Below are 16,355 nucleotides of genomic sequence, written 5' to 3'. Positions count from 1 at the left end.
TAATTTTTAGAGAAAATTATCTTATATAATCAGGGTATACAGGCAGCCATCTATACAAGTAAAAGAGAGGAGGTTGGGGCAGGGATGTGACTGAAATTTGAACTTTACTCTTATCTGAGCTGATCAAAGAAGAGAAGGCTACACACACATACATACATACACACAGTTGGCTAGAGAAGTACACTTTACTCAACGGGGAAACAGGAGAGAAGAAGGAAAAGAGAGAATGAGAAATTAGAAGAGTAAGTTAAGGGAGGGATTAGTCCTAAGGAAAACAAATTCTAACTAAGGATATACAAAATATTTATAGTTCTTTTTGAGATGGAAAAAATGGGAATCTGAGAGTGTCCATAAATTGGGGAAATTCTTAACCAAGTCATAATATATAAATGTGATATAATAGGTTAATAATAAATATTTGTTAAATGCCTACTATGTGCCAGGTATCTTAACAAGCTCTAGGGATATGAAGAAAGGTAAAAAATAGTCCCTTCCCTTCAAGAGCTCACAACAAAAGTGGGGAAACAACAAGCAAGCACATATGTGCAGACAAGCTACATAGATAATAAATAGGAAATGATTAATAGAGGGAAAGTCCTGGAATTAAAAGGAATTGGGAATTAGGGTAAAGTGGGAATGCTGCTGGACTGAAATAATGAAGGGGATAATTTCAGAAAAATCTGGAAAATTTTATGTGACCTGATATAAAGTGAACAGAATAAAATATATATATATGTATGTATGTAATGATAACAATATGACAAACAATTTTTTAAAGAATCAGGAACTCTGTTTAGTGCTATGACAAACTATGATGCCAGAAGACTAAAGATGAACCATGCTACCCACCTCCTGATAAAATGTGTGGAATGAGACACATATTTTTGGACATGTCCAATGTGGAAATTTGTTTTGTTCAATTATTCATATTTGTAACAGGTTTTATTTTTCTTTTGTTTTCAATTAGGGAGGGAGGATTGGGGTGGGTAGGAGCAAAGATTGATTTTTGCTGATTAAAAAAAGTTTTTTTTTTTTAAAGAAAAGATTTCTATAGGACATTTATAGATGGCTAATGGGCAGTTAGAGATGTGAGACTGGAAGTCAACAGAGAGGTTAGGGCTGGCCAAATCTGAGAATGATTTGCATAAATATGATAATTGAACTCATGGGAGCTGCTAAGATCACCAAATGTGGTACTACAGAAGGAGAAGAGAAGAGAGCCCAGGACAAAACACAGGACAGGGCAGGGGTGGCTGGAATAGATTCAGGAAAGGAAACTGAGAAGAAGCAGGCAGACAGGTAGGAGGAGAACTAGGTGAGAGAAGTCCCAAAAACCTACAGTGAAGAATTTTTTGAGGAGAAGGGGGAGACAGACAGTGTCCAAGGCTACAGAGTGGCCAAGAAGGATAAGGATTGAGAAACAGACATTAAATCTGTTCATTTAGAAATCATTAGTAAATTTGGAGAGAACAGTTTCAGTTTAATGATGAGATTGGAAACCACTATGAAAAATTAAAAAGAGAGTAAGAAGAAAAAAGTGGATTTACCTATTGCAATGACTTTCTCAAGGAGTTTAGCCATGAAGTGCATCTGAGACTCTAGATGAGGTGCCTGGGGCTTACAGAGTTTTCATCTCAGGCATCTCATCTCCCAACTTGTATGTGCTGGAGCTAATCTGAAGCCTAAACTCCTGAATTTATGTCTGCCTCCATGATGAGCTCCATTCTCTGGTTTCTAAGCATGGAATTTCTCTATGGTTCTTCAGCTTAACAGTGATTTCAGTCGAGTGGATAGGGGTTGAAAAAGCCACTTGAGGGACTAGAAAGATGGGAAGTTATTAAGAAAGGGCAAAGTGATTTCGTTGGCCTCATAAATCTCAGGCAGAGAGATGATGGTCAGGGCAGAAGTAACCTCTCTCCACTTCTCAATGTTTATCCTGTTTGCTGAGTCTCTGGGATTGACAGACCAGATCATTCGTTTCCCGCCACCCTTTGGCCTCCCAAGGGCCACTTAATTACTCAGTCCATGTGCTGTATCTTGAATGTGCTTTTCCTCTGTTGACTGGGGCATTTATCATTCACTCTCTCCCCAGACGTCACCCCACCATTGCTTTCTCTAATTGCTTTCTCTTCTCCTTATCAAGGTCAAGTCCCATAAATCTTTTCCCCTTTGTTTATAAAAATAAATAAATAAAAATTTAAAAAAGAATTCTCACCCTGCACTTGCTTGCCCAGCTATGTTTCTTTCTATGAAATAAAAAAAAAAAGTTTGAAGAACACTTTACATTTTTTCTCATTTTGCAATTCTCCCTACCCTTCTTTACCTCACCTCCCCCCTACTCCAATATCCCTAACATATAACTGGGCCATTTGTCATTTGGGAGGATGGAAATTTAATGTTAATTTCCCTCTACAAAAGGTGAAGAAAGCATTAAGAATTGGTGATGAGGGAATTCTATTCTGGACCTAATTCTTACCAAGAGAAAGGAATTGGTTGGTAATATGCTAATGATGAGAACCACAAAAGGAAGTGACCATGATCTCCTAGAATTGATGGGAGCTTGGGCAAGTCTCTTGACTTCAGTTTCCTGATCTGTAAAATGGTGGGATTGGGCTAAATAACCTCTCAGGTTCCTTCTAGCTCCATAATGATGATCTATGATTTGCTGCTGGAGGTTGTATTTAAAGTCTGTCTAGCTTGGTGGGAGGAAGCAATGCTTGGGCTCTTGTGGTCTATGGTCTTTGACTATGGTCTTTGAGATCCTAGGGGTAAACTCCATAAGCTGATTGAGATATTAGGCCAGGACATCAATAGAGCTCCACCAACCCATCCACCTAGCAGTGGAATGTAAGCTCCTTGCTTTTTATTTTGGTCTTTATGGACAGAGCACTTAACTGCATCATAATGTCTCATGCGTAACAAGTGCTTAGAAATGCTCCAGGTTTTTAATTGAATTATTTCATTTGTACCTCATAACAACTCTGTGTGGAAACTCCTAAAAGGATTATTATTTTTTCCCATTTTGTAGATGTGAAGTTGAGGTTAGAGAGGGTAAGTGATTTCTCATGCTCACACATTTAATGTCAGAGATGGGATCTGAACCAGGTTGTCTTGACTCCAATCAAGCTCTCTACCAACTGATGCTTCTGGTAATTACCAAAAACAATGGTGCTTAATGTTTTGAATGAATGAATATGTTTTCCAGAATGAATACATACACAACTAATTAATAATTGAGAGTGAAATAATGTTCTTAGATGTTCTGGGTGGGGTATGACACAAGCTAGTGAAATTTGTGTGAAATTTTGGAAGCAACAGACTCCAGGTCTTTCAGTTGTTAATAAAAGTAGATTGCCTTAGCCTAACAGTAAATATACCTAAGACACCTTTAGTTGGTTCAGCTGAATGAGCTTCCTGACTTGTCCACCATTTCCTATCAGCCAAGCATCAGAGAGAGTCTGGAGCTTCTCCTGGTTCTCAGGTGACCAAGAGGTGACACCAGGAGCCAGAGTCTTCAGTCCCTGAACCAGCCAAGTTTCAAGGATGGTCTCAACACTTTTCAAGGAAGAACTGGACTAATGCACCTGTGCTTCCACCACACTCCACACATTAGTGGTAAGTTCCTTGAGGTCTTATAGGAGACCTTCCACCACCTAAATGACATTAGGACAGTTACTGGTCAACCCTGACCTCTAGTCCTCAAGAAAACTGAAATAGGATGCACTGAAGGAGGAAATAAAATTTAAAAAAAAAAACAGAATCATGGCAAAACCAAAGCTAAACTAAAGATGTAATAGATCCCAGAAGGAGGGATTTAATATAGGAAACCCAAACCCAGAAATTTCAAGCTTCCCACCCCACACTATTTATGGCCAGAAAGTAACAATGTCTCTCTTTGGTCCTCCAAGCCCTCCCAGGAGAGAAGTGAGACAATGATGAGTGGGTGTTATCCTGGAGGAATGTGGAGGGTCCAGTTGCTACTACATGACAGTAAGAAGGAAGACTGCTCCTTCCCACTATTAGGGGTCAGTTAGTTGTGTCTAGGTCTCCTTTAAACACTGAACATCAATTAGCTTTTTCAAAGGCATATTTATCTTGAAGATAATAGTACTAACAAAAGTACAAATATTTACCTCTTAACACTTTGGTTACATATCAGTGGTGTGTTGGTAAATATTTAACCATTGGCTTGGGGGGTGGTGGTGGTGGTGTACACTAGAGGCTTTTGGGTTTAACCTGCATATTAACACTTTCTCCATCACTTTCTTAGGACTAGACAATCAACAAAACAACAAATCAAGCCCCGATCAGTAGTAGTTTTCCAATTTCTCAGATGTAAACAATCACATTGAAAATTTAACAATTGACTCTAGAAGTACTTCCAGCACACCCATGGTATACACCTTCCCCACCACTACTTTGGTCTCTGGGAGAATGGGCTCTGTCTTAGCACAGTTTCCATGATTTTCCTCCCCAAAGGTTCACGTCTAGTTGTAGTATGTCTGCCAGATGAGTCTTTGCCTCAGCAACTGCTGGGCTGGGTCCTGAAGGTCACCGCTGAAGGTCACTGTAAGCATTGATGTTAAGCTGGCTCCAAGATTCTGGGGTATCAGACACTCTAATCTTTCACAACTCATAGAGACCCAAAAGGCAAAGAACCAACCCAGAAGCAAGGCAGAGGCCCACAGTTAAAGGGCCTTACTCATTGTCTCTCTCCAGACTGTCAGCAACATGTTAGGGAACAGCTGAAGAGCCAAACTGCCTTCTGAAGGCAGCCTCGGCCAGGCTGGGCAGTGCCTAGAGGCTCCTCTTAGCCACATGGCAGGCAACCAAAACCAATCACAGAAGGTCACCATTTCTTTTTTTTTTTTTAAACCAAGTTTTTATTCAGATACCAGAAAGCCAAATCACACTATGGTAACAAAAAGTTTTTTGTTTGTTTTTGGAGGGGGGAAGGCAGGGCAATTGGGATTAAGTGACTTGCCTAAGGTCACACAGCTAATACGTGTGTCAAGTGTCTGAGGAAGGATTTGAACTCAAGTCCTCCTGTCTCCAGGGCCGGTGCTGTATTCAGTGCACCACGCAGCTGCCCCGTCACTGTTTTGAGGTCTCACCGAAGCACTTTTGTCACAAGAGTAGATTTCATAGACAATTTCCAACTTAGCTGTCCCTCCAGGCAGGGCTGGGACAAGGTAGGCCACTGGCCAGGTTTGGGCAGCTAGATGACCCCCCACTGTGGCTGTACGGCCTTAGTGGCTGCAGAAGCTGTGGTTTAGGGACTAGAAACTGCTCCTGGGAAGCTGGTGGACATGTCAGCTTCTGTGATTCTGTGGGTCCCTCCCATCTCAGTCCAGCTCTCTCTTCTTCCCTCTCCAGCCCTTTTCACTACTGCCAAGGTCCTCATTGATACTGACCCCATGGACTCTTGTCAAAGCCTTCTTCCAGGGTTTCCCCCTTCCACATTCTCCCCAGTTCATCCTTCCCTCTCCCAGTTCCACAAGCACAAACGCTACCTTGCCTCTCCTCAACTCCAAACTCTTCAATAGATTCCTACTGCCACCAAAAAATAATCGTTCTCCTAATAATCTCTTCTCAAGACCCTTCATGTCCTGATGTCACCTTAAGTGGACACCCTTGTCTTATAGCCCTCCTTCCCCTCAGGAATTCTATACTCTAGCTAAACTGGACTTCCTCTCTCCCCTATACATACCCTACGCCATCCCACCCCCATAGCTTTCATTAAATTGCCTCAAATACCTCTGTTTTTCCCCTTTTTGAATTTCTGTGGAACTTTTAAACACTTACAAATATCACCTCTTCCAGGAAGCTTACCCAGATCTCCATTCCCTTCAGGAATAACCTGTACTTGTACCTCCCTAATTCACCAGCCAAATATCATTTTATTTTTCAGTTGCATAGTGCACTACCTTTCATATTTATAAGATTTAATTCAATAGGTAAAAATATAAAGTCTTAAGCAGGGGTTCCAAAAATCAACTTCAAAAGTATAGTATGGGGGTGATATGGTTAGTCAGCAGTTCATCTGGAAAAAGAAAAAAAAAGATCTGAGGGTTTCAGTGGACCACAAGATTAATATGGGTCCAGTGTGATACCCCAGCCAGGGTGAGCTATAGGGCCCTAAGGACAAGGAGGTAATGGTATCTGTCTTTTCTGTCTGTCTCAGACCACAATGGGAATACGCATTGGCTGGTCAGGGGAGAGGAAGAAACCAGAATGTCTGGGGGCACTGAGGATTAGGGGATGTACTGGGGCCTGTGAGCAGAAGTGGAACATGAGGAAAAATAAAGGAATAAAAACACAAACTTCCTAGCCACTGGGCAAGATGTAAAGAGAATTCATTCTCAGTTTTATTATATACTGCCATCCCCTCCCTACCCCCTTTTCAACCCTACCCCCATCTCAGCCCTACCCCCATCTCCTCCCTACCCCCATTTTGGCCCTACCCTCACCCAGAAGTGTTGGTAATCCTCCTCTTTGTCTCATCTAAAATCTGATTTAGAGAAGAACACTCACTTAAATTTTGCATCTCTGATAAAGTGGTCTGCGTAGAATACACCTTGGGAAATGGTGTTTTTTGTTGTTAAGTTTAGGTGAACTGGGGTGTCCCCAGAGCAGAGCAGAACCATCTGTGATCTCATCTGGATTCAGTTCCATTAGGCCACCAGGATGGTCAGAGCTGGGATGAAGCCCGTTGTTTGGGGGTGGGAGTAGGGAAGGGCTTCAGCAGGAATCGGAAATGAAATTGAGACTGGCATTGAAGGCCCTCTACAGTCTGGGCCTACTTGCCTTTCTAATAAGATCACCTGTTATTTCCCTGTGCTATTGAGTCATTTCAGCTATGTCAGATTCTTCATGACCCCATTTGGGGTTTTCTTGACAAAGATATGGGACTGGTTTGCTATTTCTTTCTCCAGATCATTTTACAAATGAGAAACTGAGGCAAATGGGTGAAGTGACTTGCCCAGGGTCATACAGCTAGTATGTGTCTGGATTTAAACTCAGAAAGATGAGTCTTTTGTTGCAATCCACCCAACTGCCCTATTATTTGGTAAGACAATGCAAGTCATCTGCCACACTGATTCCTGCTTCTAATTTTCCTTTTCTTTTTTGCCTAATGAAATCCTTTGAAACTCCCTGTCTCTCTATTTGTATTTCTCTGTCTCTCTTCTCTTTCTGTTTTTTTTTAATAGAAAGGAGCCCTTCTTAAATGGTGGTACCCAGAACGGAACACTATTTGGAGATGTTGTCTGATGGGAACAGAGCAGAGAATAGAGTATATTTGGTAAAATGGAGATAGAGTATTTGAGGACCCCAAATGGCCCCTTAAAATCATCATTTTCTGAGCTACATTATAAATAGAGTATAAGAGCCATGAGGAATCTTTGCGATCCTCTGGGCTTCAAGGAGTGATCTGCTCCAGGCTACCCCAACATAAAGAAGAGCCAGCATCTCAGCCTCCCAGGACGGGGCTCTTTCCATTACACAAGAGAGGCCCAGAAGCCTCTCAAAACCCTCTTCTGCTTACTTTCCTTCCCATGAAGTTTTTAATTTTGTACTCTTAAGCTAATCTTCCCGAAGAACAAGTGATAACTTCCCACTGGGGAAATAAGTGACCTCCTAGCATCAAAGCAGAGAAGGGCTTTGTAGATCAAAGGCCCTAAGAGGCAGTCTTGCTCCCTGTGGACCCCCAGGGGCAGGGGACGTGAAGGACTCCTATTCCCAATTAAGTGGGTGGGACCCAGCCCCACCCCAGCTCCAGCTGATGCCTCTGGGTGGGCTGAGAGGCCTCCAGCCCCCAAATTCTAGCATCTCGTAAAGAAGCTCAGGATAGAGATCCTGTAATGGTGGGTTATTGTGGTCTGGCCCTTTTCTACAGAGGAAGGCCACATATTCCTCTGTGTGTGTATGTGTGTGTGTGTGTGTGTGTGTGTGTGTGTGTATGTGTGTGTGTGTGTGTGTGTGTGTGTGTGTGTGTGTGTAGCAAGATCTCAAACCTGACCCAGTAAAGAAGAGAAATTATTCCTATCACCATCAGTGGCCTGGAAAGTGTTGAAAATTAGAGCAGGCTTTTGCAACCTGAATATTTAAGGAGAAAAGCTAAAATCCTTCTGGTGACCTTCAGTGCACAGGGCATGGGTGGCTAAACTTGGCCTTGACAGAGCTAGCCGTGTACAAGGACTCCAGTATTAATTAATCTATCTATCTATCAATCAGCAAGCACCCTATTAGGTGCCAGGCACTGTGCTAGGGACTGGGCTTACAAAGACAAAGAATGGCTTGATCTCTTCTAGGGTTTGGGATGTCAGGGGCTGAGGCCCCCATGAGGTTACAACCAACAAAACTGGTCAACTTTTGTCGCAATATTGCTCTTTCATTGCTGAACTTATAAGCTTTATGCTTCTCCTCTATATTCTTCTGAGACAGAAAGAATAAAAATTAAAAAAAAAAGGTGGAAAAGAAAAGAAGGAAGGAAAATAAGGCATAAAAATGCAAGAAGGAAAAAAAAACAAAGAAAAAAGAAGGAGAGGGAAGGAGAGAGGAAAGGAAATCACTACACATTTATTAAACATCTACTGTGTGTCAGTCTTGGAAGTAGGCGACGGGTGATACAAAGACAAAAAAATGAAACAAAAGGGAGAGCAGAAAGAAGAAAGGGAAGTTACTTTAACAAACTTTTATTAAGCACTTACTGTATGCAGAGCACTAAATTCTGGGAAGGGCATCCTGGAGTAGGTAGCTTTTCAATTGGGCTTTCAGGGACAGACATAATTTCCTCAGACAAAGAAGGGAAGGAAGGGCCTTCCAGAATTAGGAACAAAGTAGGTAACAGCATGGAAGTATGGTGTGGCTGGCAAGGGTCTTATGGGGTCTCTAGGACCCTCCTTCTGGATACTATTATTAGTAACTTACAGTACACAGTCATTTATCCAGATTCCAAATCCCTTGTTTCATCATGGTTAAAAGCTGGCATCCTCTGGTTGTATGAATATAGTGAAGAAAATGAAACTGTTCCTCCCCTATCAGTGAAGAAATATTTTCCCAAAATGAGTCACAAGATTGGTGGGGGGGCACTTTCTATGGTTGAATGGAATGAGACTCCCTCTCTCCAGAGATGTAGTCCCTGAAGCATCATGAGGCCCAGAATGGGGGAGGCATCTTCCTGGTAGACTTCTCTCCCAGCATGAATGTTCTCCCTGGCAGACCCTGAATTAGGAGGCATTGGTACCCTTAGGTAAAGCTGAGACTCACAGTCTTGGGTCTTGTCAGGAGAGCTTGCTAAGGGCAGTATGAGTCCCAATTTAAAGTGAGCTACAGGGTGATATTTCCAACAGTTACTTGGACTATTTATTCTTTCCCCTTATTGGCTGCTTCAGCCACTGTCTGAATTGATTCTCAGTGACAGGGTCTTCCTCTGCCTAGGGATGGAGCAGTTTGGGATCCTGGGGGGTTCCCAATTTCTCTGTAGGCAGATGTGGTTAGAAGCAGTGCTATTCTTTTGGTGAGTGGAAGAACAATCAAGATTCTTTCTCTATTGCTCCAATTTATCTCCTGTTCTCTCTCTTCAATAAATGAGGAAGTTCAGGTGACCTTGTGGCCAGGTAGGTCATGTTAGGTTTGGGCCAGATATTGGCAATAACCTATCACCATCATTCTCATCACAAAAATAACACTGTATGTTTTGTTTGGGGGGCAGGGGGGATGGAAGAGGGAAGTTGTCCAGACCTTTGCTCTCATCAGCATAGCGAGGGGAGCTCGTCTTCTTCCACAAACATAGATCAGTGACCCATTTCAATTTTATTTCATAAATATTAGTTGTCTGCTCTATGCAAAACCCTCTGCTAGGTGCTGCTGATACAAGTTCGAAAGAGAACAGTCTGTCTGCCCTCAACAAGGCTCATTCTATTGGATTTGTTTGTAATTTGAAGCCTTAGACAGTAGTCTGAGATACTATGGGATTAAGGGACTTTCTTAGGATTATTGCCTTATGGAAGATTTGAAATAGAAAGATAGGGTACAGAAAGGGGCCCTCTCTGGCTTTCAATGGGAATGGTACCTAAGGTCTGAACTCTTCTGCAGGATCGGCAAGCCTTGCTCAGTCAAGAAGTGTGACCAGAGGATTGAAGCTGGACAACCAGCTCAAGTCTCTTTCCCATAATAAGTACACACCCAAGGATAACCTGATTTAAAGGGGACCACCCAGATTGGCTCATTGGAGCCTCCCTTCACTTCTAGCCAATGATGAGGGAAGCTTCCCCTCCAGATCTACAGGCCATCAGTCCTTACACAGAGTCTCCACATGCAATTCAGCTGCTGGAAATGTGACCTTGGCCCCAAACAATGAAACTTCTTTTTACTTCCCTTTCATATTTCTCACTGTCCTGGTGTGCCAAGGGATGGAACTCTGGTCCCCCATTGGCTATCATCACATAAGTAACATATCAAAGGCCAGTCTTGAATCCAGGCCTTTCCAACTCCAAGGCTATCTTTCTATGACTACACCATGGTACCTGATACCTGGGCCTTGTCTGTTCAGGATCATTACCAATCAATTATAAGACATGATGCCCATAAAAAGCTCTGGGAAGCAGAGGAAAACCCATGTGAATCAGAGCAGAGCAATTAAAACCAAGAACACAAGACACACACACACACATTCTGACCACAACAATGTAAATAGAAAGAACCATGAAACCAAATGCAAAATTGAGTCATTATCATGACTGGACTTGTATGCAAAGAAAGGAAGGAAGAAACAGCTCTTTCCTTGCTCCTTTTCTGAGGTGGGGGCTACAGGGGTGGGACATTGCCTAATGCTTCAGATAGGGTTCATGCTTTCTTTTGTTTTGTTGAGTTTTTTTCTATTTTTTCTCTTTCCTAAAAACTCTCAACAACAAAACAAAACACAACCTTTCTTAGAGGGCCTGGCTCTTTGGGCAGGGGAGGGGAAGGAAGATATTTGTAAGTAAATTTGATGCAAAAGTTAAAGGCATCATTAAAAGGACCATGGAAGAATGTCTTTATTTTTATTTTTTGGCTATGAATCTGTTTTCATTTTATCAAAGATGTTTTGATTGATTCATATTTTTATTACTGTTTTGATGATTTGCCTGTTTCTGATAGTGGGTTTACTATTGATGTCATAATTCCCCATTAAATACTGACCTCTTTAGAGTAAACTTGTTTAATTAGACTATAAACTCCTTGAAGGACAGGGACTGTCTTTTTGTCTTAAAAGTATCTCTAGAGCTCAGCACAGTGCCTGAAACATAGTAGCCACTTAATAAATGTTTATTGAATTAATTGTCTTATGTAGGCTCAGTTTTCTGAGCATAGTATGACCAAAGCTTAAAAAAATTTCCAGGGGTTTTGGTTCTCCAGCAGATTTGGGGGTATAATCAATGTAAGAGCTAGCAGAAGTTGACGGTTGCCCTTTCCAAGACACTGCACAACAAGGGGGAAAGGAGGGTCCAAATGGGCTGGATCATGAAGAGCATGAATGAAGATAGCATTAAATTAGGTGGATAGATTGGGTGGCATGAAATTATGGAGGACCACAACCTCATCTCATGAATTTAGAATTTGTTACTAAAGCGGGCAGCTAGATGGTGCAATGAATAGAGCTCTAGGCTTGGAGTCAGGAAGACTCATCTTCCTAAGTTCAAATCCTGGCCTCAGACATTTATTAGCTGTGTGACCTAGGGCAAGTCACTTCACCCTGCTTGTCTCAGTTTCCTCATATGTAAAATGAGCTGGAAAAGGAAATCACAAATCACTCTAGTACCTCTGCCAAGAAAACCCCAAAGAGTCATGAGGAGTCAGACATGACTGAAATGACTAAACAACAAAACTAAAGAGACACTGAAGCAAATTAAATAGGTGAGACTTCCTCCCACCCCAACCACTGAAGTCCTTCTCAGAGTCAAGGCCTAGAGGAGCCTTGTGCTCTGTAAGGCTTTGCTTACATAGGACAAGCTTTGTTAAATCTGTCCTACCAGGTTGGAATGGCCTTGAATTGGGCCCATGGATGATGGGTTATGTACCAGTCATTGAAAGACCAGATTTACTAAGTGTAAAGAGGCTCAACACCAGAAGGTCAGCTGCCAAGTAGTGGTTTCTTTTGGGGGTCCTAATACCTGATGAAGACTGTCCACCAAACTGTGGAGGGGCTGTGATCTTCACTGTTGGAGGGACTATACCTTGATGAAATCTTGGATCCCTTCAGTATTGAAGTAGCTGAGAAATGACTTTTGACCTGCAGTCTCTGTTCCTCAGAATTACATTTTTGAGGACTAGAAGGTACCTCAAGATACTCTAGAGCAGTTTCCTGCCTTTTGTCAGTAAAGGCAGTAGTTTGTTCTCTGCTTCTGGGAGGAAGTGGCATCTGAGTTGTGCTTCCACAGGGTCTAAGGATGATAAGAGGTAGAGATGAGGAGGGAGAGCATGGCAGACAGGGGGACAGCTAGCCTGTACGAAGGAGAGGGGTGTATGGGGTGTTCAGGGAGAACTAGCACTTCTGGTGTGAGGGCTTGCTGAGCTTTTCTGGCTGCTCATTCAGTTTTGGTGTCCACTTGTGACCTAGTTCCCACCTGTGGCTCCAAGAGGCTGTAGCATGCACAGCAGCCACGCCCTGATGAAACTGTCTTTGCAAATGGGCTAAACCAGGTTGAGAGTAACCAACAGGCTTCAAACCCATCAGTGAATTAGGAGGTGTCTACACCAAGCATGTGAAGATTTCCTCTAGTGAAATGGGTGGATGAGAATGATTTGTGTGTGTGTGTCCAGGAAGCCAGCTGGACAAAGTGATGGTTTTCTGATTTAGTGATTGGGTGATTGAATAAACAAAGTTTGTGGAAAAAGATGAGAATGGAATGAATGGTGCATCTGAAGGCAGATAGCTCAGGTTTGGAGATCGCCAGTGCTACTTACTTCCTGCATGACCTTGGAGACAGTCTTAGAGGACCTCACTCCTTTATGGGAAAAAAGAATAGGGGGGCAGGATTAGGTGGTCTGATTAGATGGTCTTTCAGGCTATTTTGATCTCCATATTTCTCTGAATCTTGGAAAATAGATGCAATTTTGTCTTTAAAAGAAATTTCAGTTTTCTTACCAGGCAAATTTTCATGCGATGGAGTAAAGCTGGGCATTCTTAAGAGTCACAAGACCATGATGAACAAAAAGAGAGTATACTGAAAACAAGCCTCTCGTTTGGAGGCAGAGAGCCCTGAGCCTGACTCTATGCCAGCTCCATACCCCCAGGCATTTTCCACCTTCACTGGGTCCCCTTCATGTGTTCACTTGGGGCTACTATTCAGGAGTCACCTCATTTCATCTGACTTGCCTCGTGAGACAGCTGATCACGCCCTTCAGCTTTAGGGCTCAGTTTTGGCACGGATCTGAGGCTGGAAATATCCCTTCAATCTCTGAAAAAAGGTGGGTCTGAGCAGAGGTTAGTCATGGCTTTGGAGCATGATAGGTTAAGTGAACAAGGAGCAGATTTCATAATTTATCCTGCTGTATTGACACACACATGCAGTGCACACAGAACAGCCAGTCATCATATGCTTTGTTGTTTGTCCTTGGTTTTCCAAGAGGACCAATGACATCGTGGTGATGTCTTGACTCCTGTGTGAATCGGATTTAAGTGAGGCAGTATTACACAAAGTCATCAGCCTCACTCTCTCTTCCAGAGGCACTGAAGTCCAGTGGCAGAACAGAAGCCAGAATGACTGGCGATGGCCCAATATGCAGTGGATGACCTTGGTGTCTTCGATGTTTGACCAAGTTCCAAGCATTCCATAGCACTTGCTTTAGCCAGCTTCATGGCTTTTGGACCACATTGTTTTTATCAACCCATTTTGCTAGGAGAAGTCTTCATGTATTTGGAATGGATACCTCTAATTCACCGATGGGTTCGAAGCCTGTTGGGCATCCTCAAACTGGTTTAACCCAGGGTGTGGCTGCTGGGGATGCTACAGCTCTTGGAGCCACAGGTTAAAGTTGGATGACAAGTGAACACCAAAACTGGACCAGCTGCCCTGAAAAGGGCTCAGCAAGCCCGCACACCAGAAGTGTTAGTTCTCCCTGAACACCCTATACACCCCTCTCCTTTGTCCAGGCTAGCTGTCCCCCTGTCCACCTATGCTCTCCCTCCTCATCTCTACCTCTTAGCATCCTCAGACTCCCTGGAAGCACAGCTTACATGCCACTTCCTTCCAGAAGCCTTCCCTGATTTCACAGGGGCTGATGTTCTTTTCTCCTGACATTAGCTTCTGTTCACTTGCCTAGGTACACATTATGACCTGCCAGGGGAATGCAAGCTTCTGGAGAGCCTACAAAGAGTTAAGAATGAATGACGAATGAATGAATGAATGGATGGATGGATGGATGGATGGATGATGAATGAATGAATATAAAAACATTTATTAAGTGCTTACTGTATGCCAAACACCATGCTAAGTGCTGGGGATAAAAAGAGAAGATAGCACATGGCCCCTGCTCTCTAGGAGCTCACACGAACTGAGAGAGACAACACATAAAAGACAGGACAAGAGCAGGTTAGATGTCAAGGGCTAGAAGATCTAAGGGCAGGAAAGATGGCAAGGCTCATGCATTTGTTTGGTTCCCCATTCATTCATTCATTTGCTCACTTATTTGTTTCTTTAGGAGAGGCACCTTTACATTAATTATCTCTTTGTTTTAGCATTCCCATGAGGCTCATTCATTGACACATAAGAAGTGCTAAATAACGGATTCTTGAATTGAACTCCATTGACTTCCTTTGGAAATCAAGTTCTATTTACACTGTATTTATCTTGGAGTTACTTTTTTTTTCTTTTTTTCTGTGTTGTTTCTCATTTAGAGTGAGAGCTCCTTAAAGACAGACATTGTTTTTTTCACCTCTATTTATATTCCCAGAACTTAGATCAGTTCTTGGCACATAGTAGGTGCCTTATTTAATAGATAGTACATTCACATATTACAGAAAGCACATTGGCAAAGCATTAAGCAATAATTCCTTACGCAGATCTGGGGCTCCTACACTCCCCCCCCCACCTCCAGCACCCTCCTTCCCCCACCCCCAGCACCCTCCTCCACCCCCCTTATTTTTAGCACCTTTCATAGAGACTTCCTTGTCCATAGAAGGCAGCATTGTATAAATATCAGCTGATTAGCTGACTGTGCCTTTTCAAGAGAAGACCAGGTAGTCTGTTAGAAGTCTTAGAACAGGATGTTTTAAGTGTAAACCAGGCCAGTCAGAAGCAGCTGAAGGAAAGGAGGGAGGTTTGTCCCAGCCTGACCTCAGCCAGCTGCACCACCCCCAACCCCATTCAGGTTATCTCCAGCCCGGAGAGAGCTGAGATCTCTCCAGACTCCCTACCCCCAACACTTCTCCTTCACCTGCCTTGGGTCCATGAAGGATGAGAAGGGCAGATTACTCTCTGTCTGAAACAGTGACAAAGCCCTGTTCTCACTATAGGATGAGGTAGGTACTGTGAGCATCCATGTACTCCTCACACAAGGAGGTCCCTGGGGCTCAGGGAGGGAATATCACGTGCTGGAAGGCACACAGGGGCAGGACTGCAAGGTGGCAGGGCTACTGCCTTCAATCCCAGCACTTCCTTTGGTTCCATCTTGCTTTATCTCTGCTTGTCTCTGCTTCATCTGCTTGTCTCTGCCTGTCTCTCTGTCTCAGTCTCTGTTCATCTCTGTTTCTCCCACCTCCCTTTACCCCCATCACACTTCTTTCATTCCTCCTGGGTCACATGGGATACTAGTAGATGGCAATAAATCTTTCCTCCCAGGAAATGAGTGCCTATTAACAGAGGCCTTCAGTGCCTCCATAGAAGCAAATGACTAATCTGAGAGACAGCATAGTCTAGTGGAAAAGCACTGCATTTGAAGCCATAAGTTGCCTGGGTTCAAATCCTACCTTGGACAGCTACTTGCTGTGTGACCCTGGTAAGTCATATCTCTTCTTAGAGCCTCAGTTTCTCCATATGACAAATGTGGATAACATAGTGCCAGTCACTGTTCTGTGTTCCAAGCTCCCTGTCTCTCTCCTCTGACATTTTCTACTCAGAGAAGCTCTCAGCTCTGATGTTCAACGTTCCAAGGTCTCCTTTGGCGCTTACATTTTATGCTGTAATGGACTTCTAAGAACCAAGATTTTATGCTTTGAGGCCTCTCCCAGCTCTGCCATTCTATGTGGTAACAGTCCCTTAAGCAAAGATTCTGTAGGTTCAATGTTCTAAGGTCTCTCTTAGATCTAACAGTCTTTGTTTTAAGGCCCCTCTGTATTTCTAACTTGATAGACCTCGGGAGAGAAGTTTCCT

Source organism: Trichosurus vulpecula, chromosome 3 (assembly GCF_011100635.1).
Source record: "Trichosurus vulpecula isolate mTriVul1 chromosome 3, mTriVul1.pri, whole genome shotgun sequence".
Classification (NCBI taxonomy): domain Eukaryota; kingdom Metazoa; phylum Chordata; class Mammalia; order Diprotodontia; family Phalangeridae; genus Trichosurus; species Trichosurus vulpecula.
This window is presented reverse-complemented; position numbering follows the sequence as displayed.